Source organism: Mauremys reevesii, linkage group 1, assembly GCF_016161935.1.
Source record: "Mauremys reevesii isolate NIE-2019 linkage group 1, ASM1616193v1, whole genome shotgun sequence".
Lineage (NCBI taxonomy): Eukaryota > Metazoa > Chordata > Testudines > Geoemydidae > Mauremys > Mauremys reevesii.
The window spans coordinates 259,917,709-259,942,487 of NC_052623.1; the positions used below are offsets into that span (position 1 = coordinate 259,917,709).

The window sequence follows — 24,779 nt, forward strand, 5'->3', positions numbered from 1 at the left end:
ATATTCACTAGGTAAGAGAGAAACAATGCAGACTCTTGCCAATATCAGTCATAAGATCAAAGAGCATAGCACTGTATGTATCAGTTCTCAGTGTTGAATGTATACACATTCGTCTCTAGCAATTGCTTATTATGGGTATATAAGAGAATTTCCACATGCCAAAAGTATAAAATCTGAGTCACAGGGTCTTCGCCAGAAATTTATAAAGCTAAATTCTTCAGATTGATTGTGGAGAGTTTTACTTTTTCCTGAGCCAGGTATTAGCACCAATGTCACCTTCACCAGTCTACCATGCAGATGACTTTAGTTGTTTTTGACCCACAGCCAACACTGTATGTGTTACTTTTATGATCCAAACTTCTGCATGCTGAGGATGGGAACAAAAAATGTCTGACCTCAGATTACATTTTGGCGAGTTCTCTAGGATTAGGTCTCTACTCTAAACCCTTTTCAATCCTTTTTGCTGAAGCTTCATTTTTAAAAGGTTAACAAACATCTGAGCATCGGAGCAAGTTGGAATCAATAGTTTTTCTCTGATATATTTTACGTGCAACCTTTAGCAACTATTTTCAAGGTTTGTCTTACTAAACCAGATACCAGATTTGTTTTGTTTTTTGTTTAGGAAAAGAATTGTAGACACCACCTCCCCACCCCCAATTCTACACTACAATTACAACTGATTCAGAGGAGTCGATGGCCTGATGACAACATGTTTCCAAGTTTTAGGGCAGAAAGGACACTAACAGTGCTCTCAAGCCTGGTGAAAGCCTTAGTTTAGAGATTCTAAACCATGCATATGGTAAAGGCCTTGTCATCACTGTAAATTGGTGCTGTGTTGTAACCAGGTCAGAGGACAACTGTGTTATAACTGGGTCCCCTGACTCAGTTGCACTGTAGATGGAACCACAGACTTTCCTCCCCCCACCCCACTTCAGTGTATCAGTAATGTTACACTTGACAGCTCTCCTTCTGTCTGTAACACTCTGGTTATCTCCGGTGGTCTGCCCTTTTCCAGTGTGCTTTCATAGCTCCGTCTCTCCAATGCTTGCCAACCCCTCTCTAGTATTTCTCCCAGATGGTCTCAGTCTGACTGACTCCCAGTCTTCCATGGTCATGGATTATGCTAGACACTGGACTAGACAAAGATGAAGCATAGCACGTGCCCAGGACAAATAAATGTTCAGTATAGCAGCAGTGTCCAGCTTAGCAGTGCAGTTCTGTATTTTGTAATATAATGTTTTGCCCCCTTTTCCAGTAATTTTACCACATATTTACATCATCAGTTTCCTTTTGCTAGAGATGAATTTTTTACAGCTTTGTGTTGCAATTTTTAGTAATAAAAATAGAAGCACTGAAGTCAGTGCCTGATAAGTAACTCATATCAAATCACATCCCAATGGTGACTTGCCACAGTTCTTCCATTCTAAAGTATTATGTGAATGGATGCCCAAAATAACATGTATTAGGCATGCCAAGGTCTCACTTGTAATAACAATCCCTGCTGAAAATCCCATATGAATAAAACGAATCATGGCTCCTACTTAAGAACTATGGAGGTTCTTTTTACTTTCCTTATGTGTCATGTCTCATTAAAGTTATACCAAACTCATCATTACCTATCTGCAATAAGAGTATTAACTTTAAAGAAACTAAACCTTTATGAAATCTTTGAGCTAGTTTCTCCCATGAACAAAAACAAAAATTGCTTGTGTAAAAAAAAGGCATCCCATTAAAAGACTGAGAAAAAGTAAAATCACATTGAATATTATTTTTCCTCATATTTTCCCACGTTTTCCCTGGCGTTATCATATTTGCCATTGAAAAGTCAGTAGTTACCACCACTGAGATCTCCTAGTGTTTCCTATTCTGAGTACTGTATTGAGAATAAAAAGGGTACCCCAGCTGCCAACAGTGCGGTAGCTGTTGGGAAATGTTGGCTTTTGTAGTGAGGGGAGAAATAGTGACAAAACAGCTCAAGAAAAATGAAATGAAAGATCTGAGGATAATATTAGGGGCCAAGTTCTGCCCTCGCTGACCTCTGAACAATCCCATTGGTATATACAGGTATTTGGGTTGGATATAAGGTCTGGTATATTGTATGAGTATATAAATAGGACTTCAGGGAGGTTGCATGAGTACAACTGAAGGAATAATTTGGCCCTTAGATCATAGATTTGTGTGATGAATGTATAGGTATTATTGGTGCCGCCTTTAGAGGACACCAGAGCCCTGCTTCCCTCACCTGGGTGGTGCCCCTAAGATGAGGCTTTGCTAAGTCAGACAAGGGCCTGGTTTTGAGGGGCCAGGATTGATTCCCCAGCCGGGATTCAGTGGCTTTAAGGAGCCACTGTCAGCTGGGAGCTAATTAAGCACTTGGGTGGGGGGCCGCTGACCAGAAACCATGACAGGGATTTCAGCAGGGGGACTGACACATACCTGTGTGGTTTGCATTTTTTTAGTCTACTGCTTATAAGAATGCCTGGAAGGAAAGCAGCCAGAGTCTTTTGCCAGATCGGTGTCAATTTGAATTTACTACAACCCCCTGCAATAAAACCCCTGCCTGGAGAGAGTGATTGTGTGTTAACACCAGAGCCTTTAGCAGTAACGTTCCCTCTCATATTATTCCACCCTAGCCCTGTGACAGCCTGTCACACCTGTTGTTCTGCATTAAAGAGCATCATCCCACAAACAGTTACGTCAATTATTCCGGCCACCACGCGTATTCCACGCAGAGTCCACTGATGTTAATGGGATTCTGCACAAGAATAAGTATCCACACAGAAGGAACTGGCGCACAGGGTGATAAACGTAAAATATTCCCAGATAATTCATTCTGAAACAAGCCTAAAACTTAATGCAGAAGTGTCAGAAGATATTGGACTCAATTTTGCAGCCCGTCAAGGGGGTAAAACTCACACTGCCATCACTGGGAGTTTTGTCCAAGGGCAGCTGGTTTGGACCCATATCTTTTTCCTTTGAAAAATTTATTCTTAATACTTTTTAACAAAGAGGATTATAATATTGGATAGTGAAAGAGACTGAAAAGGTTGGCCAATATTTATAAAATTATCTAACTATAAACAAACAAAATCATCATCGGCAGTTGGATTTTCTTATAGGATTTTCTAACAGTCCCAGTATCCTTCCCATAGTAGTTATAAGGAAACACAGTTAATGCTGAATATAAGGAATATCTCTTTTATATGCTAGATTTTAGGTGGAATTCCTGGAACCTTAATAATTCTTCTTAACCTTCAACACCCTACACCACTCTGCCCATCTATTTCTCTGACCTAACTTCAACCTATTCTCTAGAGTTGGTTGGACGTTTTCCAACAGAAGGTTTTTCCATCCAAAAATGTTGATTCCTCAAAATCAAAATGATCCATGGGAATGTGTCAATTTTGACTAAATTCCGATGGAAACCAGGCAGGTTTCCAGTTGACCACTAGCAGGCAAGTGTTGGAGCAGCTGGAAACCTGACTGGTTTCCAGCCAGCTCACCTGCCCAATGGCATCTTGGGCTTCCAGGCTCACAGGTGCCAGGGCAGTCCTGCCAGGCAGATTTCCCTGGAGCTGGGGCTCCCAGAACTTTCAGGCGCCCATCTCCTCAGCTGATTGGAAGCCCTGGGAGCCACAGCTCCCAAGCTCTCTGCGCTGCTTAGGTCTCCTCCTGGCAGGCTCTGGGCAGCCTGGAGAGCCTTAGAAATGTTTCAGAAACATTGAAATTAAAATGCTATTTCAACTTTTTCCAAAAATTAAAGTTTCCATTTTGTGGGAAATTTCAAATTTTTCATTTCTTTTCAGAATGAGATTTTTTTTTAATTTTGGAATTTCCTACAGAATGGGAATTTCAATTTCCAGCTCTCTGACCTTCCACCCACCTGGCTCCAAATCCTCACCCCAGCCTGGGCCCATACATTGCATCCAACCCTCACCCTACCCTACCTACCCTAACATCACCTGAGTTCACCAGACAGTCCAATGAACGAATGCTTCCTACCTCACCGCTCCTATTATTCTTCCACTCTTGTTTGTGCTTTCTTATGCCTGAAATTACCTCCTGTTCTTTGTACAAATCAAATCCTACCTTAAAAGCAGCTTGCTTTCACCTCCTCTACCAGTGAGAACTCATCTAGAATTAGAAGTATTTTTTTTAAAAGTCATAGCTATATAACCTTCCGCTGATCTCTCTGCATCTGCATTGTTTTGTGCACCAGTCGTTAAGTCGTTACTTAGCAAATAATAATTAAGGCTACATTTGATGAGGGGGAAAGGAATTTTCAGTCGAATAGATAAACTATGATGGCAGCTGATGATAGAGCCTTCCTGTTTAGATTTAGCTTTCCTGGCATAGTGCACCTTGTAACATTCTCCTCAGAGAATCTGAAGAAAAATCAAAATGGCTTAATATCTTCCAACAAGGAAAAAGAAGATGGAGTGCTGCCATGCCATTCTACTGGATTATAAAGCTTACAGAATCAAACATACATCTCCTGTGATCTAACACAAGAAGGCTCATGTGTGGTTCTCATCTTGAATTATAAGCCTATACATAAGGAAAAGGAAACCAAGAACTGTGTCCATGTAAACACTCCCTTCCCACTCACAAAAAAGTTCTAATGCTCAGTTCTGTCAAAGAGTCACATCAAATTTCTCAGCAAGTTCCATCCTGTACAGAGTGTAATGGCTGTGGTCTTATTCTATCTTGGCTTTGGGTCATTTCTATGAATCTAATTATCTTTTTGGCTTTGCCTCATCAGAAAATTTGATCAATTTATAATTTACATTCTCCTCCAGGTGGTTATCATGCCCCATTGAAGTCAAGGGGAGCCTTACTATTGACTTCAATGGGAGTAGGCTCAAGCCTATAATGAATAATATTTTACTCTAACTTTATCCCTCTGGGAGACCACTTAACTTATATACACACCATTCTTAACTATGGTAAAACCTCAACAGTCCAAAATGATTTCACATCCTCTGTTAATCAAAAGTTTGTATGCAGAGAGTTGGCTGGCCACTCCAGCTTCAGGAATGTCTGGATAAAAATTCAATAATTCCATGTGGCAAAGATCTTATTTAAAATCTAGATGATTTATATCCATTGCACTTCCCTTATCCACCGCTCAGATACAATATTAAAAAAAGTTATCAGATTACTTTGGCACTGTCTATGTTTCACAAATCTCTCTTGGCTTTAAGTCAATAGGTTCCTCTGCTCTATATGTCTAAAAATAGATTCTCGTATTAGGTTTTCTAATATTTTACTTGGAATTGAAGTCAGGCTCCCAGGGCTAGAATTACCCAGGTTATGCCTTCTGGTTCTTTGTAAAGATCACAATCTTCATTATTCTTTCCTTCAGTTCTGGGGTGCCTCGTCTGTTTTCCGAGAATTAATGTTCACAGAACCCCAAAATGCATTGTGTCTAGGCCCAGAGATTTAGATGTCAAGTTTGCTTAAATAATTATTCATTACTACCTGTTTAATTGGTAGTAGTTTTTTATTTCCCTAATTGTTTATTGACTTAGGCATCGATTTTGCCTTGTTATCCTTATTGTATACCGAGGAGGATTAGTTGTTAAGAAATTCCTAACTCTCTATTATTGTCTTTTTAGCAGCTGTCCTATCTTGTTTTTGTTGTATTGCCCTGTATATAGGCATAAAACTTTTCCTATTTCCCAGCCCTACTTTAAGTTAACATGATTTAATCACTTCTCTCATTTTTCTACTCCAACTGAGATAGACTGTGATTTTGGAGTACAGCTCTGAGGAAGGAATGGTGCATAAACTATCTTAGTCCTGGAGTAATCTTGGAGGGCATTGTATCTCAGAGTCAGAGAGACACCTCTGAGCCACAGTTCCTGATTGCATCATTCTTGCTCCCAGAGGACAGTAATTTGTTGTTGGCCCATACCCGCAGTACGTTACTACTCTCCTCCCTCATGCTAGCTCAGCTACTCTGGCCAGCAAATAGTGGCTGGGGAAGGAGGGAGAGCCTCCTTTCCACTCCCTGCCACCTTGCTCTGAGATGGCCCCACTTACTCCAATCTGTCTGGATCCAAAGTCCAGACAGCCCACATAGAGATATAAGGGGTTTCCTACTCTCTCTTGCATGGACATTAGTCTGAGTCAGTCTAGCCAGTGCAAGTAATGATGAATGAATCTCAAAGTGTCCAGTTCAAATAAGTACCCAAAGTTTTGAAATTTATTCAAATCTTATCAGAGCCTCTTGGGGGTGCAAAACTGGACTGGAAATCTTGTGAGATCTCTCACAAGATTGCTGATATATTTTGCTGCTAGTTGGACTGAAAAATAGCAAAGGCCACCCCTTCCCACAATATTCCAACAGTGGTCAGAACTAGGGAGCACAGAGATGTATGAACATGAAATAGAGGTAGAAAAAAACCATTTACATGAACTTACTAAAACCCTGGAGATATTGTTTGTTTTAGGCAACAGTACAAGTTAGTTCTTATTTTATCTGAACTGGCCCATCCACCCTTTACCCTTAAGCATGAACACGATGGTTACTATTTTCGGTGCTGTCCTTACTCAGGATTGTTAGACAGTGAGTAGTCTCCTGTCTTGTGATCCTGGAGCTGGTATGAGGAATTTCATTCTGCAATCACCTTTAGATCAGCAGGAAGAACAACTGCTCATTTTCCTTCATGATGTACTACTTTGACACAACATAAATGTCAGCTGGCTGGCTGCCCATATCCCACAGAAATAAAACAATATTGGTGGAAGGAAAACCTTTCAGGTTAAAATTCATATATTAAAAAAAAAAATTTATTTACTGGTGTCACTAATGCCACCTTTGGGTATTAGAACTGAAAGAACTGTTAAAATGTAATTTACTTTTAATTATTTATGCTATTTGTTTACCATTGACATTTCACTGCTACGACAATGAAAGTAGTCTAGTAAGTCTCCTTTTCTGTTTCCAGTCAGTTTCACTTCCAGGTCTTCATGCATAACACAATGTTGCAATATTTGGGTGGTAAACACTGTATGGAACATTTAAATCTTTGAAAAATAAAAAATATGTTTCTATTTAATCCCCACCCCACCCACACACACACAAATTTTCATTAATAATAGAATAATATAATAAACAAAACTTCAAAAGACAGTGTAGCAGGCAATCAGTTATGCCTGAAAACCCTACCAAGTTAACTGGTAATTAATCCTGCTGAAAAATGTTAAGTGCATCATCCTGACTCACTATTGCAGGAGGCTTATTACCCCCTCCCTTCCAGATATAAGGGAAGTGGGAGAGGTGCTAGAAAGAGTGAGGCCCTAAGATGTGGGCTGAGCAGTTCTCAGAGGGGAAACTTAAGGCTTGGGCTGGTTTTTGTGTTTTATTTTGAGTTTTTATTTAAAATATTGCTACTTACTATTGACTGAGTTTTCTTTCTTTCATACATACATTTTATTTTTTTAAATGTTTAAAAACTAGCACAAAATACAAAAAGTTAAAAATAATAATAATTAAATAATTGGAAAATCAATACAAATTCTTGAATTCTGAGACTACATCTAATGAAATTTAAGATAAAAAGTCAAAGCTATAATATAATGTTTACTTAGTAGCAGATATTATATAGGCACCATCCTGCTGTCTTTGGAAAGAATGCCAAAATTCTAATGGCAAGAATTCTAGCTGATTTCAATTAGGTAAGACAGTAAGGTAGGATAAGGTCATAAGATAGGGTACGATAAGTTTGTAAGTAGGGCTTGTCAAATATTTTCCATCCAAAATCTTTTGACAGAAAATGGAGTTTTTGAAAAAACTGAAATTTTCACTGAAGTGCCTGCTTTCCTTGAAATTTTCAACCAATGCATTTCTTACCTGAAAACTTTTGGTTTTGGTATTTTGACAAAGTCAAAATTTTCCATTGAAAATTTCAATAAATAGTTTTTTCATTTTTGTCAAAATTTTATGGGGAGTGAATTTTCCAACCAGCTCTGTCATAAGCCATTTTCTTTTTCAACCCACATTTTCACATGCCAATAAATTTCTGAAAACTTTGCTCTAGGAATGAAAATTTCCATGCTAGTTCTCTTTCCAGAGGTGGATTTGGGAGGTTGGGGGGTGGAGTTTGAGGAAAATAAATCCAGATTTGAGTTATGGAAGAATGGTGAAAAAATTCCTATTTTCAAAAAAACAGACCACGATTTTGACTGGGTTATGTACAAAGTGCCTGAAATTAAATTTGAAACTTTGCATATGCTGGTTAATATTCCTCAATGAGGAATAGTGAATTTGATTGTTTGGGGGAAAATGTGAGTTGGCTTTGAGGAAAAATAGCCTTAATCCAACAAATTATTTTAGTTTGAAAACTGGATAGGCAAGCATAGCAGACAATCTTATTAGTCTGGAGGAGTGCACTTTGGAAGAGACACAGTGCGTGCAGGTGCAGCTCTGGGAGTGTCCACTTTTCCAAACGGATTTTCAAGCTGGCAAAGCCTTTCTATTAACTCTGAATTAAGACCCTTCCCTTTTCTTTTATTACTGGGTGAGGAGTCAGAAACATATCCTAGCACTATTTTCCAAATCTGTTCCAGTTCATTTCAGAGGCAGTTTTTTAAACCTTGGCCCAGCAAACATATATGTAAGTTACTCCATTTAAGGCAATGGAACTGTTCGTGTGAGCAGAATTACTCGCATGCATAAGTGTTTGCAGAATGGGGCACTTTGTTTTTGTTACCATCACAGTGATCCATGGGTGCTGGAGCTAGGAATGCTGGAAGTACTACCACACCCCCTGGCTTGAAATAGTAATAACAACCCAAATACATGGTTTCTGCCTTCATCACTCCCACTATAAAAATCGTTCCAGCACCACCACAGTGATCCCACTATTAAGTGAATGCTAATTAATGGTGCAGTGAATGGATTATGCACTTCTTTGAGGCACAGGTATGGGGCAAAAGTGACTTAGGAGCCTAATTTTCATTGAAAGACAATTGAACATAGACACATTTGAAAATGTTGCCCATGGTACTTACAAGAAACATACCAGTGCCTCCTAGTGTGCACAGGGAATAATTTTTGTTTGTTTGCATATTCTGTTTAAAAGAAAGAAGTAGAGGCAAAAATACTATATTCATGCAACATTCACGTTACATAGTTAAAATAATATTAAATCAGGAAATAGCAAAAGCTAAGGTTGTAAACTGGGCTACATTGCACATTTGTACAGTAGTAATTTCTATATCTGTCTTCTTTGTTTAGGCCCTGATCCTGCAAACATACATGTATTTAACCTTTACTACTGTAAGTAATCCCATTGACTACCATGGACTACTCAGAACAGTAAACATTAAGTACATGCATACCCTTTGCAGGATCAAGGCCTTAATATATCATTAGATAAATTAATTTTGTAGGTATTTTGGTAGGATATAGGATGCACTTTAAGTAAAGTAATAGGAGGATCTTTATCATAACATTTCAGAGTAGCTCACAAATATACAACAGCTGCAGCTGTTGCAGGCCTTGTAATCAAATGAGGCAATGACTCAAACTCATTTTGTGCCAGAGGATGCTGATAGTGCATTATAACCTTTGTGATACCTCCACTGAGGAAGTCAAATGTGAGTGAAGAGGAGGTACCCATAAAGGGTGAGCCCAAATCTGCCCCAGAGCCAGCTTGCAAGAAGGGAGCTAGAGCTCTAGAGAGAAATCATTAGAGTTAAACCTTTTTATCTGTGGTTATAACCAGCAGGGTCTCAGTAGTCTTTCACTGAACAACTCCTGTTAATAGGTACACTGCATATGTTAGGCCCTAACACTATCACCAGTTTCTGGTCAATTATTATTGTGGAAACATATATGTTAAGAAAGGTACCTGAATCCCATTCTGGAAAAGTGCCCTGAATCTACACCTTTGTTGTCAGTATCAGCCAAGGTTTACTTGTGCAGGGAGACTGAAGCACTTTCTAAACCTCTAGAAGTGTATTCCAGCATTTTCATCTCAGTATCTATTAGGGCAGGGGTTGGCAACCTTTCAGAAGTGCTGTGCCGAGTCTTCATTTATTCACTCTAATTTAAGGTTTCACGTGTCAGTAACACATTTTAACGTTTTTAGAAGATCTCTTTCTATAAGTGTATAATATAGAACTAAACTATTGTTGTATGTAAAGTAAATAAGGTTTTAAAAATGTTTAAGAAGCTTCATTTAAAATTAAATTAAAATGCAGAGCCCCCCAGACCAATGGCCAGGACCCGGGCAGTGTGAGTGCCACTGGAAATCAGCTCATGTGCCGCCTTCGGCACGCGTGCCATAGGTTGCCTACCCCTGTATTAGGGCATTATCTTTTTTAAAAACAATTGTGAATGAACTAAAAAGAGAAACAAATGAAGGTTGTTGAAGTAGAAGGTCAAATACAAGGCTGCATTATGATTAAAATGTGAGGAAACTTTTTAAATTAAGAAAAAAAGGAGGGAAAGAGATGAAGAAAGGAGAAATTATGGATTCAAACTATAATAAAACTGCATGTAAGGAGTAAAAACTAGAAGTTAAAACATTAGCTAGCTACAGCATATTAGAAAATGGTTAGCTTTTGAAAAGTCATTGGCTAGCTATCAACAGTGTAAGTCTTTAGCAACTCATATATAGCTCTTAGCCTACTACATAGATGTGGTAATCTGAGATTATTTATATAACTGTCCTAGAAGCACACATCATAATATTACCAGAGAGAGAACCATGAAAATTTGGGAACTAAACTCAGAGGAGCATCTCCACCATGCACAATCTGGGTATGTCTACACTTCAGTTAAAAACCTGTGGCTGGCCCGTGCCAGCAGACTCGGGCTAAAGGGCTGTTTAACTGCAGTGTAGATGATCAAACTCAGGCTGCAGCCCAGGCTCAAGGACCCTGAGAGTGGGAAGGTCCCGGCTGAAGCCTGAACATCTGCACCACAATTAAACAGCCCCCCAGCCTGAGCCCTTGAGCCTGAGTCAGTTGGCACGGGCCAGCGGTGGGTATCAAAATGTAGCATAGACCGACCCTCTGCTTCCCCTCAGTTGCTGAGCTAGAAGAATTGCATAACAGCATTAGAGGGCTGACTTTTAGTAGCACCGTTTAATAAATAGCAACAAAATCACCAACTAGTATTATTTACAACTGAAATTTATAGGTCAGCAAACATATTAGGTAATCCACCAGGTCATCTTTTCTATGCAAAACATAAGCATGAAGAGGAGATGCGTACTAACATCTGGGGAAGGAATAGAAACAATTTTTAAAGGAACATAGAAACTGCCATAGCAGATCAGACCAATGGTCTATTTAGTTTGGTACCCTGCTAGTCTGAGATGCTTCAGATGAAGGTGTATAACCCTCATAATGGACAGTTGGAGACAATTTCTTCCTGACCCTAGGAAATAAAAAAATATCCACAAACTGCTAAACTGTCTGCATATTATCTTGCAACAATAAATACTATGTTGTATAATTTTTTTAATCAAATGTCAAATTTGTTGCCATTTGATTTCCCGGCCCCTTTCTTTTTGTATTGCAAGAGAGTGCCTAGAATTGGCTAACTGACCTACTCTAACTCATTCATTTTTATTTTGTCACCTTTTAGATCTGATCAACGCTAGAGGCATTTCTCAGGCTAGCCCCTTTTAGCTCCCCTAGTGTACCTCTAGCACAGGTCCACAAAAAACGATCCTAGTGGTGCAGCATGGCAACATTTGGATTAGACTTGCTTTAAGAAAAGCTAATAACCACCATACCAATCTCATTACTATTGTGTCAATGTGGCTTGAGATTGCTAGTGTTATTGCTCCTGTGTTACTAATAGTTTTCTCACCGCTATCCCACAATACGCTGATAACTACTTCAGTGATTCTTCCGGTCTGTTTTCTGTCCTCCACTATGCAGATTTTAAGTTTGCCTGAAGCCACTGCACATGCCGTGGAGCGGAGTTGCATGCTATTTTACCCAGGGATCAACTTCCTTATTGACTTCATTCTATTTCAGCTGCTAGGGTGCCACAGGAAGTGACTTTCTTTAGGCCTAAAGAGACTCCACGGGCACTAGTGTTCATCTCATGAAGTGGGGAGATCTAGGGTCAGCTGAATTTGTTCCAACACAAACCTTTATTACTGAACAAGATTAAGAACTGGGCATTAATCCTAGTCTCCATTTTGAGAGAATTAGGAAATGGCAAATGGTATCTGGAGGTTTAAGGGAGTTTCCCCAGGGAATTATGGGATTTTGTCTTTTTCTCTCACAGTTCCCAGTCTCCCACAAGTCCCTTCAAAATTTTCCACAAGCCATTACTTCAGGGAGCTGTGCTGAGAACTATGGGATAGGTACCCAGAGGGCAGTGCTACAGTGCAAATATAGTTGTGAAATCTGTGAAAACTACATGAAACAGCATAGCTAATGTGAAGACATTGCATTGCATTAGTATTACTCAGATCAGAGTTATTCCACTGGGTCAATTATTCATCTCCTCTCCAAACTAAGTATTTTGGTCTGCCTGATCCCCACCTCAATCTGATAGAGCACCCAAATTCAGTGGCTAACATTATCTTTGCTGGTCACTCGTCTGTCAATTCATTTCTAATTCCTTCACTGGTTTCTCCTAGCCTACTATATATATCAAAGTATATTTCTTATTCATGCCTTTACAGCCATACACAGCTCTGCTGTAATCTACTTATCATATCTTGCTTCTCATGTGTTTTCTTTCACTCTGCCAATGATACCACCCACCATTTTCTTTTCTTACTCCCATTTTGTATCTTCTCCTATTAACTCCCTTCGCCCCCATGCTTAAAATTACCTCCTAATCCCACTGCATCAGACTTTCACCTTCTCATTGAAATTCTTCCTCTAGCTTTCTTGGCCACATGAACTGAAGACAAAAAAATGGTAATATTCTACCTCCATACTATACCCCATTGCATGTGGTCTTATACAAGTTTCTCTTCAGAGTGCAAGGTCACAAGGGCAGAGACTGTCTCTATCTGTGATTTATACAGCTTCAAATACACACAGTCTGCACTGAAACAATATTGTTAATCTCTCCTCAGATCCCTCTAATCAGGTTTGTTGCCCTTTTAATTGAATAAAACCATATTGCTGTTCCTGTGTTAATATTTAGTACCTATGCACACTACTTTACAACTTCAAAGTGTTCCTCAAATGTTTCAGGTAAAATTCTCTTCACCTCCTACATAGTCTGCTTAATTGGGCAGAGTGTGGGACGGTTTGTAGAGGATTGTGGTGGGGTGGAATCCACCCAGCTTCAAGCAGGCTGTGTTTCTGCCATTATAAGAGCAAAAGAATGGCCATACTGAGTCAGACCAATGGTCCATCTAGCCCAATATCCTGTCTCTTCCAGTGGGCAGGTCCAAAGGGCTTCAGAGGGAATGAACAGAAGAGGTCAATTTTGAGTGATCCATTGCCTGTGATCCAGTCCCAACTTCTGGCAGTTGGAGATTTAGGGACACTGGGAGCAAAGGTTGTGTCCCTGATCATCTTAGATAATAGCCATTAATGGACCTATCCTCCATGAATTTATCTAATACTTTTTTGAACACAGTTATACTTTTGCCCTTTACAACATCCTATAGCAACAAGTTCCACATATTGACTTTGTGTTGTGTGCAGAACTACTTCCTTATGTTTGTTTTAAGCATGCTGCCTATTAATTTAATTGGGTGACCCCTAGTTCTTTTGTTATGTGAAGGGGTAAATTACACTTCAGTATTCCACATATGGGCTGGCATAGAGACCACAGCTCCCCACATCCTTCATCCCTTTTGTAGGGAGCAGGATGTGGATGGTCAAGCCTAAAGGTTGGAGTCAGGAGCCTGAAACTGGAGCTGGGGTCAGAGTCAGGTGCCAAGCCAATGGTTAGAGATGAAGACAGAGCCAGGTGTCAGGGCTGGAGCCAAAGTCAGGAGTCAAAGCCGGAGGCAGCGTCAGGGGCAGGGCAGAAGAGCAGAGACTCAGACCGAGGCAGGAAAGCAGGCATCAGGAGCAGACAGGAAGGCATGGCTCAGGAGCTAAGTTCCCTCTGAGCTGCGTGGCCGCACAGCTGCCTATTAAGCCCTGTGCAGGGGCTGAGGGCTGCGGCGGGGAGAGGCGCCTCTCCCCGGCCCCAACATGGACCTGCCCCAGACTTGCCACGTCCGGGGGAGGGGTGTCCCTCTCCTGGCCCCAACCTAGCCGCTGCACAGACCTGCTGTGGCCCAGGGAGAGGTGCCCAGGTACTACTGCAGGGAGAGAGAGCTGGGAGGACTCCTCTCTCCCTGCCATAGCCCCCGGGCAGCCTGCACCCCAAACCCCTCATCCCTGGCCTCACCCCAGGGCCCACACCCCCAGCCGAAGCCCTCACCCACCCTGTACCTCAACCCTCTGCCCCAGCTCTGAGCCCCTCATCCTGGCCCCACTCTGGAACACCCCCCATCCTAATCCACTGCTCCAGCCCTGAGCCCCCCTCCCACACTCCAAACCCCTCAGCCCCATCCCCACCACATGAATTTTGTTATGTGCACCTGTCCCACATCACCTCCATATTGGTTCACATAACAAAATTCATTCCACACGTGTGTGGGGAAAATTAGAGGGAACATTGCTCAGGAGTCAGGCAAGTAGGCAGGGTCCATAGTAGAAGCCAACGAGAAATTCATCTATTCCAGTCTGGTTTTCAGACTTTTTAGGCTGCGTACCCCTTTTGAAATAATGTAGTCTACCACATACCCCAATCTGAGATAGGCAGAGGCAACACATGGGGTTGTTGAGGGGCTCACGGGGTCATGTGACCCCCCAGATTTCTGCCTTCCATTTAGCAACAGCTTCTAAAAGTTTTCAAACTCTGGGATGCACCCCACCTAGGGGGACACAGAGCAACGTTTGAGGGGGAAGCGGTGATGCCAGGCAGCTTGAGCCAGTTCCGCACAGTGGGGCTTGGGGAGGGAGCACTATCTTCACCTCCTTACTCACCTAGGGGATCTGATGAGGTAAATCAAGCACCACCACTCAGATCCCCAAACATTCCTGGGGGGCGCATCCCACAGTTTGAAAACCTCTGATCTAGTTGCTCAGACAACTTCCTTGGTCTTTGTTTTTGGTACAGCAGCCTCATCATACAAGGCTATGATTTATATATAAAGTAGCAATTATTCAATTATTCAATTATTCAATTATTCAATTCCCCTGATATTCTCACTAGTCTCTTTAGGCAAAATCTTTAATTCCAAGATGACTCAATATTTCATAAAGAAACCTTCATTCCATAGAATATTGCTCACAATTCCATAGAACATGATTAACAATTTCTTTGGTTTTGCACACGTCTTTATTTCTTTTAAATAAGTTTAACTTATCATTTAAGACACAATGACCTGTTAACTTGACTACTTCACATTTTGTATCATGACTGCAGATTATAGTATTATCTTATATTTTTGAGCAAACATCATAGAACCTTCATCGTTTTGTTTCCTTAGTCCATATTTCTTGCCATTCCTTCACAAGTTCCTATGTGACCACACTTTTGAATTCTTGTCTGCTTAAGGATACAGTATTTTAATATCCACCTCAATTTTTAGATCATGTTTCGCTGCATTGTCAGCCATCTCATTTCCAGGTATTCTGATATGCACTAGAATTCATGCTATTGTTATACAAATACATGCTATTGTTATACAGATACATGCTTGCATTATTTCTGAATATTATTTCACTCATGTCATTTTTGCTTTCCAAAGTCCCTGTTCTGATTGTCATTATCCCTGAAAAGGAATCAGATAAAATTACAGCTGCAGCCAGTCGCACACCTCTTATCCAGGTTAGTGACGACATTATTCCCATTAGTCCAGTCGTCACAGCAGTCATATAATTCAATAGCCTTTTAGATTTCTGGATTCCAAGAGTAGGAACACAGAAGGCGGTTTCCATTCTACCTGTGCTGTCACCTTTTGAGACATCTGTATAGCCTTGGCAAAGCTGGCCCTGTTTTTCATAAATAAATTCAGAAAATTCATTGGTTACAAGATTTATATTTTCTTTCCTTCTTTTTTTTTCATACAATTCCAAAATCCACAAATGGGGGAAAAACTGTCGAGTTGTAGTTTGACTTCCCATGAATAAACATTGTTAGTTCTCTCTATTTTTCTTTTTTACATTTCTTCTTTTACCCATTTTTTAACCCTGATAATATGTGGAAGTCTGTGACAATCCGTATCATTTTGGTTACTAAGCTCTCAGCAATGCTCATAAATCCAGTGTGTAATTCTATTTTCATGATTCCACTTTACCTTTACTCAAAAGTTAAGATCTACTAGTTTCATCCTTAGATTTATAGATGCTTCTCAAGTGGCTATTGGCGGAACACACACTGGTGTTGTTATCATTGTCCCACATGCCAATAACACAGCTTGGGAGAAAACTTGCTGTGCTTCTTTCTGGCTTAAGCAGTGTGTCCCAGCCAATTGATGGGGCTGGATGTCTCCCACAGTCAGGAGCTTTGTGGATGGGGGCTTCACTAGCCCTCTTCTCCACAGGTTCCAGTGAACTGCCAGGTGGTGGCTGCAGTCTGCTGAGCACTACCTGCAGGCTTGGTTTTGAGGCCCCCAATTTCTCACACCCTGATTTGGGATAGTTAGGCTATTGTGTTTGGGTCTAGGTGTACATCCAGTTGTTCTTCCCCTTTTCTGCCTATGCCATCCTCTGGCCAATGGAGGAGCTGTGCAAGTCTTAAATAGTGAGGAAGTGTTGTGAGGACTTCCCCCTGTTGGTAATTGTCACCCTCATACATTAGAAAGCATTTGTAAAGTAAGTATAATATTCCCATTTGATAGGTAGGGAGGCTGAACCACAGTGGCTTGCTTAAGGCCCCATGTGCTAGTGGAAGCAGTGGGGTTGGAATTTGTGGCTCTCAATCTCCTGTTCTCACTGCCTGCCTAAATGTTGGTGATGAAGTTGTCATATTTTAAATAAATAAAGCTAAAGTTCTACCTGTAGGCCACGACTGTGCCTATTTTCAAAAGCTCTGTGCAACCAAGTGTCAGTGGGAGCTATTAGGTGCACTTTTGAAAAGGAGGCAGGTGTGTAACTTTGGCTTTAGGAGCCTAACTTTAGATTCCTATTTTTAAAACCTTGGCCAATCTTGTGACATTTGCTAAAATTATTCTTCATACTTCGTAATATTTAAATGCCAAGTTAGTAACTAGGAAAAGTGATAGTGACACGCAGAACTTACTTTGGATATTTTGTGTGTGTGTGTGTGTTTCTATTTCTGTAGTTCTCTGAACTAGTCTTGGCAAAAGCATACACCACACAATAGCCTTAGCCTAGGACATTGTAGTGTGATGGCTGCTTACTGAGCACCCCTGTGTGGCCAGGGGTTGCTTTACAGGAACCCTCCCCTCATTAACCCCCTCTTGCAAGCCCCTTAAGAACTCCACACATTCTCTCGTGGCTAACAGCACCCATATCTAGGGCTGGTTTGAAAACAGAAAAGGTTCAAACAATCTGCAGAGTCCTTCATAACAAAAAAGGTTCAAACATCCTCAGAGAATCCCCACAATAAAGCCCATTCCCCGCCCCAGGCTTCAGAATCCAAGCTCCAGCCCGAACCACAACTGCAAAGTGTTGTCTACACAGCTATTTTTAGAGTGCTGGCCAAGAGCCCCACTAGCTAAGTCTGTCAACTGGGAGGCTTGCTAGACATACCTGAAGACTCTGAAAATTAAGCCTGGTTTTTTAAAAATGTAAACTGAAGCAGGCCCTAAAGGGTAACCACAGAAATGAGCCTGTTTAGCAATGAAGGGCTAGGTCTTGGCTATTAAGTCAGAGCACATATTGATGTGTGTGGAGGGGCTTGGTAGCAGGGATAATTCCTGAAGGCATGGAGGACTCAATAGTGGCAGGTGTTGCTGGCTGCTGTCTGACTGACTCAGCCAAAATGCCTCCAGGAGTGCTTCACTGTCTGGTGTGAAAGGAGAAAACTTTATGACTGAGATTGTGGCTGGTCCCTGCAGGGGAGTGCAAGATAGGAGAAGGCTCCTTGTCTCTCCTCCCCAGTTTGTCTACCCACATAGGACTGTACGAGGAGACTTTGGCAAACCAGTAAAGTGCCTAAGACCACTATGGCTTATTGTTAAAGGCGGCCTAGTCAGCAAGCTGTAAATTGGCCATTCAGCAATCTCAGCTTGACCAAGGCAGGAAGGGAGGGGGTTTTGGGTGCCACAGCAAGGGCAGCTTGACCCCCGCGTCCTTCCCGATGAGAATTGTGTTGAAGTTGCTGATACATGCATTTTAAAAGAGCAAGATGTACCCTCAGGAATGTCTATTGGGATCTCAAGGTTGAAGACTCTGGAAAAACCCACACCTGGTTAATCAATAATCAGAAGGAACCTCTTGCTTGATGATGGAAATTCCTTACTTAACAAAGTTTCTTGAAGGGACATGTCATTCTGTTACTAATGTATAAATAAGGGGAAAAAGCTTGACATAGTTGGACTTGTTTGCGGACTCTTCGGGACTGGTCTCTCCCTCTGGATGCATCTTCTGTTCCCCACTGGCAGACGGGCTGCCGCTGTGTCACTCGAGAGCCACACTCAGCTTTGGTAATTATCAAGGGCTGGGGGTGTTTTCTAATCTTGTTGTGGACGTGTGTAAGTGCTTGAGACTAGTACAGTTTAGCTTTAAGTGAAAGCACTCTTGTGTTGTCCTGTTTGTGCCAGCCATCTATCGGTCAGACGGCTGTGTCTCCCCTGATTTATTTCCTGACACTTCCACACACAGAGTAAAAGTTACCAAGAGCTTTGTGTTGAAAGAACCCTGGGTTACAGGACCAGCCACAGTCTGCCCTGTTTTCTGTGAAAGGGTATTTTAGATTACATGAATGATTTTTTTCAATCCCAAGAATGTTTGGTTTGTGGGAACAAGCCATGAAATATTTTTAAAGAAAGTTTAGTGGATAAATTAAAAAAAAGTCTGACATACTTGTTTAGTTGCCAGCAGATGGCACACAGTCTCTCTGTCCAGCTAATACTCAAAATAATCCTACAGACGCAATCCCAAGTGGGCTGTTGAACTTGTAATAACAAAGCAGTGACCATATCATGCACAAATGCTGCTCAGCCTGATTTGGGCTTATCATATGTTTGTATTGTTATGGTTCCAGACTGCTAATACCTTAAGCCCCAGGCTCTAACTTGAGCAGGAAGGGTTTATTTTTGGAAGAAGAATATTTCCCATAGTGCTTGTGAGTCCAGCAAAAGCCTATTTTTTTTTCTTATTTAAAAACAGATATACTGTTCAGTAAAGCTCAGACTAAACTAACAAGCCTCAGCATAGCACAGCACTGTCCTGGAATCAAGCTTTCTGGAATCAAGTCCTTGAAGCCCATGTATTAAGACCTATATACTGGAAATGGTATGTCTGGGAGGTGTGGTAATACAAGATTGAAAAACTTCCAGTCAAATATATTTAGAAGCTCACAAAGATAAATCTCTCCAACAAACATAATAGCTCAGAATATATGGAGAGGATGGTCTATTTTGTGTTTTGCATCTGAAACCCAAGGGAAAAAAAATCATACTCAGATGGGATTTCTCATCCAGAGTCCATGGAGTCACAGAGAAGCTGAAGTATGGGCTGGTAGTCAAAGAGCAGCACTAGGAGCCAGGTCTCCTGAGTTCTCTTCCTATAGCTGACATATTATGTGGAACTGGGCAAATCATTTGACCTATCTGTAAAATGATCATAATTTTCTACCTTCACAGTGTTGTTTGTGTGGCTTAGTTAATATCAGTAGGTCACTTTGTGTTATAGATTCATAGATTTTAAGATCAGAAGGGACCGTTGTGATTGTTTAGTCTGACCTCCTGCATCACACAAACGATAACTTTTGGTTGAGCTACAGCGTATCTTTTAGAAAGACATATAACTTTGATTTAAAGCAGTGGTCCCCAAACTTTTCAGGATTGTGCCCCCCCTTACTCCTGTCCATACCTCCCCGCTCTCCTGGAGCTGGGGCCAGGAGCAGGGCCACGGCTTGGGGTGGGGGAAAATGTGGACAGGAATAAGGGGGGTCAAAGCTGGGACCACAGCTGGGGTCTGGGGTCGGGAGCGGGGCCAGGAACGGAGCTGTGGCCAGGGGCCAAGACTGGGGCTGGGGTCGGAGCTGGATGTGGAGCCTCAGCTGGGTCACAGTCAGGGGCTGGGATCTGGGAGCGGAGTGGGCTGAGTGGTGTTCCCTGCCCATTCTTCCCCTGTGGGGGCTGGCCCAGGCCCCACCATGCCCCCCTGTAATCATAAGTACCAACATAGTAAATTAAATATGTACTTTCCCACATATTTAATATGTTGGTGTGATGTTCCTCTGGTGTTATCTGGACCAGTGATCTGCTAGGTCACTCCAATCCTTGACTCTGGGAGCCAGCCTTACCCTGCTCTGCTGTGAGAACCCCACCTCCTGGGCTGTCCACGCACAACCTCTAGCATGTAAGCTGCTCCTTGGATTGTACAACTCAAATGACACTAGCCAATATCTCCAGTCCCAGACACAATGCTAGGAACCTCCATCTTGCAGTGTCCAGTTATGCCTGCTGGACACTGCAAGCTTATATGAGTTCATTAATTTAACAAAGAAATGTATATGTACCAGGTTTGTTATCCCAAGGGGAGTCTCTGACACACTTCAAACCAAATGCACTGCTTCAGGTAGAATAAACAAACAGATTTATTAACTACAAAGATAGATTTAAGTGATTATAAGTCAAAGCATAACGGGTCAGAGTTAGTTACCAAAAGAAATAAAATATAAGCACGCAGTCTAAACTCTCAACCCTATTAGACTTGGCAGCAACTAGATTAAGCAGTTTTTTTCATCCCACTGGATATTGCAGTCCTTAATATACAGGTTTGTTCCTCAAACCTGGGCCAATCTCCTCTGTTGGAGTCTTGTCTTCTTCTCAGTGTCTTAGTTGCTTGCAGCAAAGGTGGGGGCAGGAGAAGGGCCCAGTATGTGTCCACTCTGTTTTATACCCTCAGTCCATGTGCTTGGGGAGCACAAGTCCAGGCATGTCTGGAAGGCATTGCTGAGTCTCTCATAGGGTAGGTCCATACTTACCCGCCAGGTCGACACGGAGAGTTCAACTTCTCGGAGTTCGAACTATCGCGTCTAATCTAGACGCGATAGTTCGAACTCCGAACGCGCTCCCGTCGACTCCGGAACTCCACCACCGCGAATGGCAGTGGCGGAGTCGACAGGGGAGCTGCGGAGTTCAATCCCGCAGCATCTGGACAGGTAGGAAATTCAAACTAGTTAGATCATGATTATATGAAAATGAGGAATATGGGGGTTACAGTATGCTCCCCCAAGGTATAGAATATCACAGTTGGTACTGTGATAGACTCAGGCCAGTTGGGTACAGCAGAATAGCTGAAGGCAGATATACTGGCCACTGGATTAACAGTTTTCTGTTCCCTGACTGACCAGAGCAGGGGCTGCTCCAGGCTAATGAGAACACCTGACTCTAATTAACCTGTAAAGAGTCAGGTGAGGCCATTCAGTTAATGTGACCACCTGACTCTAATTAAGGCCCTGCTGTTACTATAAAAAGGGCTCACTCCAGTCAGGCAGGGGAGCCAGAGGAGAGGAAGTGCAGCTGAAGGGCTGGTTACTGAAGACACCCTAAAACATCATTAAAGGAGCCCTAAGGTAAGGGTGAAGAAGGGAGAAGCAGGAGAGCTGTGGGGAAGTGGCCCAGGGAAATGTAGCAACTCTGGCAGTGAAAGGTTGGCTGCCAACAACTGCTACCATTAGGGTCCCTGGGCTGGAACCCGGAGTAGAGGGCGGGCCCGGGTTCCCCCCAACCCACCACTACAGGAACAGCTCCTGGAAGGGGAAGTCAGGTCCCTGTCAGGACAGGAGGCTAAACAGAGACTGTGGGAGTTCTCTCACCAACCTCCTTGCAGCCTATGATGAAAAGGGCTCAGTAGACTGCAACCCTGGCCCTAGAGAGAGAAGGGCTACGTGGAGGGTCACAGTGAGCCACTGAGGCTAAGCATAAACCGCCTAGAAGCGCAGGACCCACAGGAGCAAGGTCAGAGCTCTGCCACAGTACTTATGATTACATAAAAAAGTAATACAAATATTTTAAACTTGTTGGGGGAGGGGTTGTTTTTAAGTCCATCTGGCCAGTTTTGAATTCACAGTTTACTATAAAAATCAGAAATTTATCTTATTTTTCACAAAGACAATGAAATTTGGAAAGTCACTAATGCAGAAAATTGACTAAGGTGAATGTTTTTAATATATTCAAATGATACTAGGAGACATGATTGTTTCTGAGAAAACTATGTTGTGATGACAAGATAAAACAGTTGTCTGCAACTTTTTCCATTCAGACAGAGGGCTGATCTTTTAATTCCACCTTATATTATCACAGCCTCTGAAACTAACTCACCATTTAAGTGTATTGAGTGGGAAGAGTAGCAATTTTACTTAAAGTTCCTTTTTCTCTTAATGCAATGAGATTGTCACGTGATGTTTATATAAAGGATAATAGGAGCGGAGATACTCCATTTTAAAAAGTGATAATCTAATGACCATGTGATAAATTTCATGCTCCTGTAAAGTGATCGCCTATTAGGATAAGAAAGGAATTTCTTCTGACGTGTCATAGCGCTGCACATTTGACTTAGTGCATTAAGGGTGGTAGGGGTGTTTTCCTCATCTAAAGCATCATTGGCCAATGCTGGAGTCAGTATACCCTGCTACATGGACCAATAGCATGATCTGGTATGGCAAAGCTGTAAAACTAAATAGCAAATGCTTAATGAGCAAATCAAATTATGGCCAAAGAAACACTTCTTATTTATTGTTATATTTGTGTTGCACATTTAAAATTCAACCTTTTATAATGTAATGAAACATGAACCCAGTTCTGATTCCTCTCACAGTGGTATAACTCAATTGATTCCAATGGAGTTGCTCCTAATGTACACCGGTGTTCACAACAGCAAAAATCAAGCCTGTTATTTTTCTTTCGTCCTCTCCCAGTTGACTATTCCCCTTTCTCTTTTCAACTTTCATTTAACTAATTTACATAATAAAAATAAAGGGTGAAATACTGGCTCAATTGAAGTCAATGGCAAAACTTCCATTGACTTCAGTGGGGCCAGGATTTCAATCCAACTCTTCCCTCAGCCTTTCTTTCTCAGGATCTCTCTTCTCATCTTTTATGGCTAATTTAACAAAACAGTGAAAAAGAACAGAACTGCTCTGTTTATTTCTCCTATTATTTTTTGCCTGGTGCTCTTTGTAGCAAGTCTGTCTGTTAACCACTGCTGAGTGCTTCACAGCAAAGGAATGTACTGTTAGAAATGCAACACTGTGACTGCTATAACACTCCAGGACATGTGTTGCTTATACAGTAATGTCATTCTATGGGTCACTGTCAAGCAGAAGGTGAAGCTGCTGAGTGGTGTTTATCTGTCACTCAGATGCCTTGAAGTGTCTCCAAGCTTATTTATCTTGGAGGAAGAAATAAAACAAAAATCAACCTGGTTTCTGAAGTTTAACTTGGTCTCATCTTGAAGAAAACCCTCTTATCCAGCGTCACATCTCATATACATTACAAACTTCCCCACTTATCCAAATCCAGAATTTCTTTCACATCCTCATACCACTCACATAACTGGTGTTACACTGTATTCTATCCAAATTGGTTAAGATAAAATAAGAATGGACCTAAACCGTTGCCTGTTTTTCAAACCAAGGATCATATCCTCAGCTGGTAAAAATGTGATTTAAATGAGGTATGGTGAGTTACTCAAGTTGATAGTCTGGTGCCAGTACTTTTTTTTTTTGAGGCTTGGAAAAATTCAAGTAAAGGTTTTTTCCCATCCATTATTTTTCATTTTCTTGCATTTCTGTTGTTATATCCTTGGGGGCAACAGTTTCCAGAAGAAATCACCAGAGACACAGAGCTGTAAACCTTAAAACAGCCATTTATTGCCACACATTGGACTAACCAAAAACCAGCCAACAATCCCCTAACAATCTAACTCAGTTGCCATAGCACTTAAGTAAGTAAGATTCTATTACTACGACAACCAAAAACACAACATCTGTCCTTGCTAGTTCTGGCCAGGACTGGAAGCAAAATGTATGAGAAATACAGTGAGAGATCCTGACTCAGTGATATTGCAGCACAGTTTTACACACTGAAAGGATTCGGAGCATCTCAACTTTGGGCTGTTCATCACAACCAAAACTACACATCTTTTAAAATTTACCCATCACTAAGCATTAATATATTTCAAAGATCTGTGTTTCATACAAACTGCTGAATATGTTTCAAATGAAAATATCCTGGATGCTGCACCATAAGTATTGTTATTACCTATTATTCATTAAGGCCCCAATCCAGCAAAGTGTGTTGCTGCATCAGAGCCTATGTTCAGTAATGTGCTCGGTATTGTACAAGACACATGTAAAGACAACCTTTGCTCTGAGGAGATTACAGTTTAAGGTTCTGATCCTGCAATCTGATCTGTGCAGGTAGACCCATGCACCCCACTGACTTCAATAAAACTCAGCACAGATGTAAGGCATAAAGGTCTGTCTATATCACTGGTGCCCAGACTTTTCCTGTTGCACCCCCCCTTACCAGTAATGGAATCTGTCCATGCCTTCCCTCCATTACTGCACAGTTGGCTCAGCAGGGAAGCTTGGGCTGAAGGTGGAGCTGGGGGCAGAACTGGGGATGGGGGAGAAGCTG

The 24,779-nt window shown here is 41.6% G+C and overlaps 1 long non-coding RNA gene across 2 annotated transcripts in view; it reads right to left on the bottom strand.

Annotated features, from left to right (window-relative positions):
* LOC120369936 overlaps window positions 1–24,779 on the bottom strand; it is a 69,091-nt gene that overhangs the window by 29,897 nt on the left and 14,415 nt on the right. Inside the window, exon 3 of one of the 2 annotated variants that reach the window (XR_005583516.1) lies at window positions 15,387–15,993. The exons of the other annotated variant lie outside the window; for it this stretch is intronic. This is a non-coding gene — a long non-coding RNA (uncharacterized LOC120369936). Of the gene's footprint in view, window positions 1–15,386; window positions 15,994–24,779 lie in introns of those variants that run through there. 2 annotated transcript variants of the gene reach the window in all.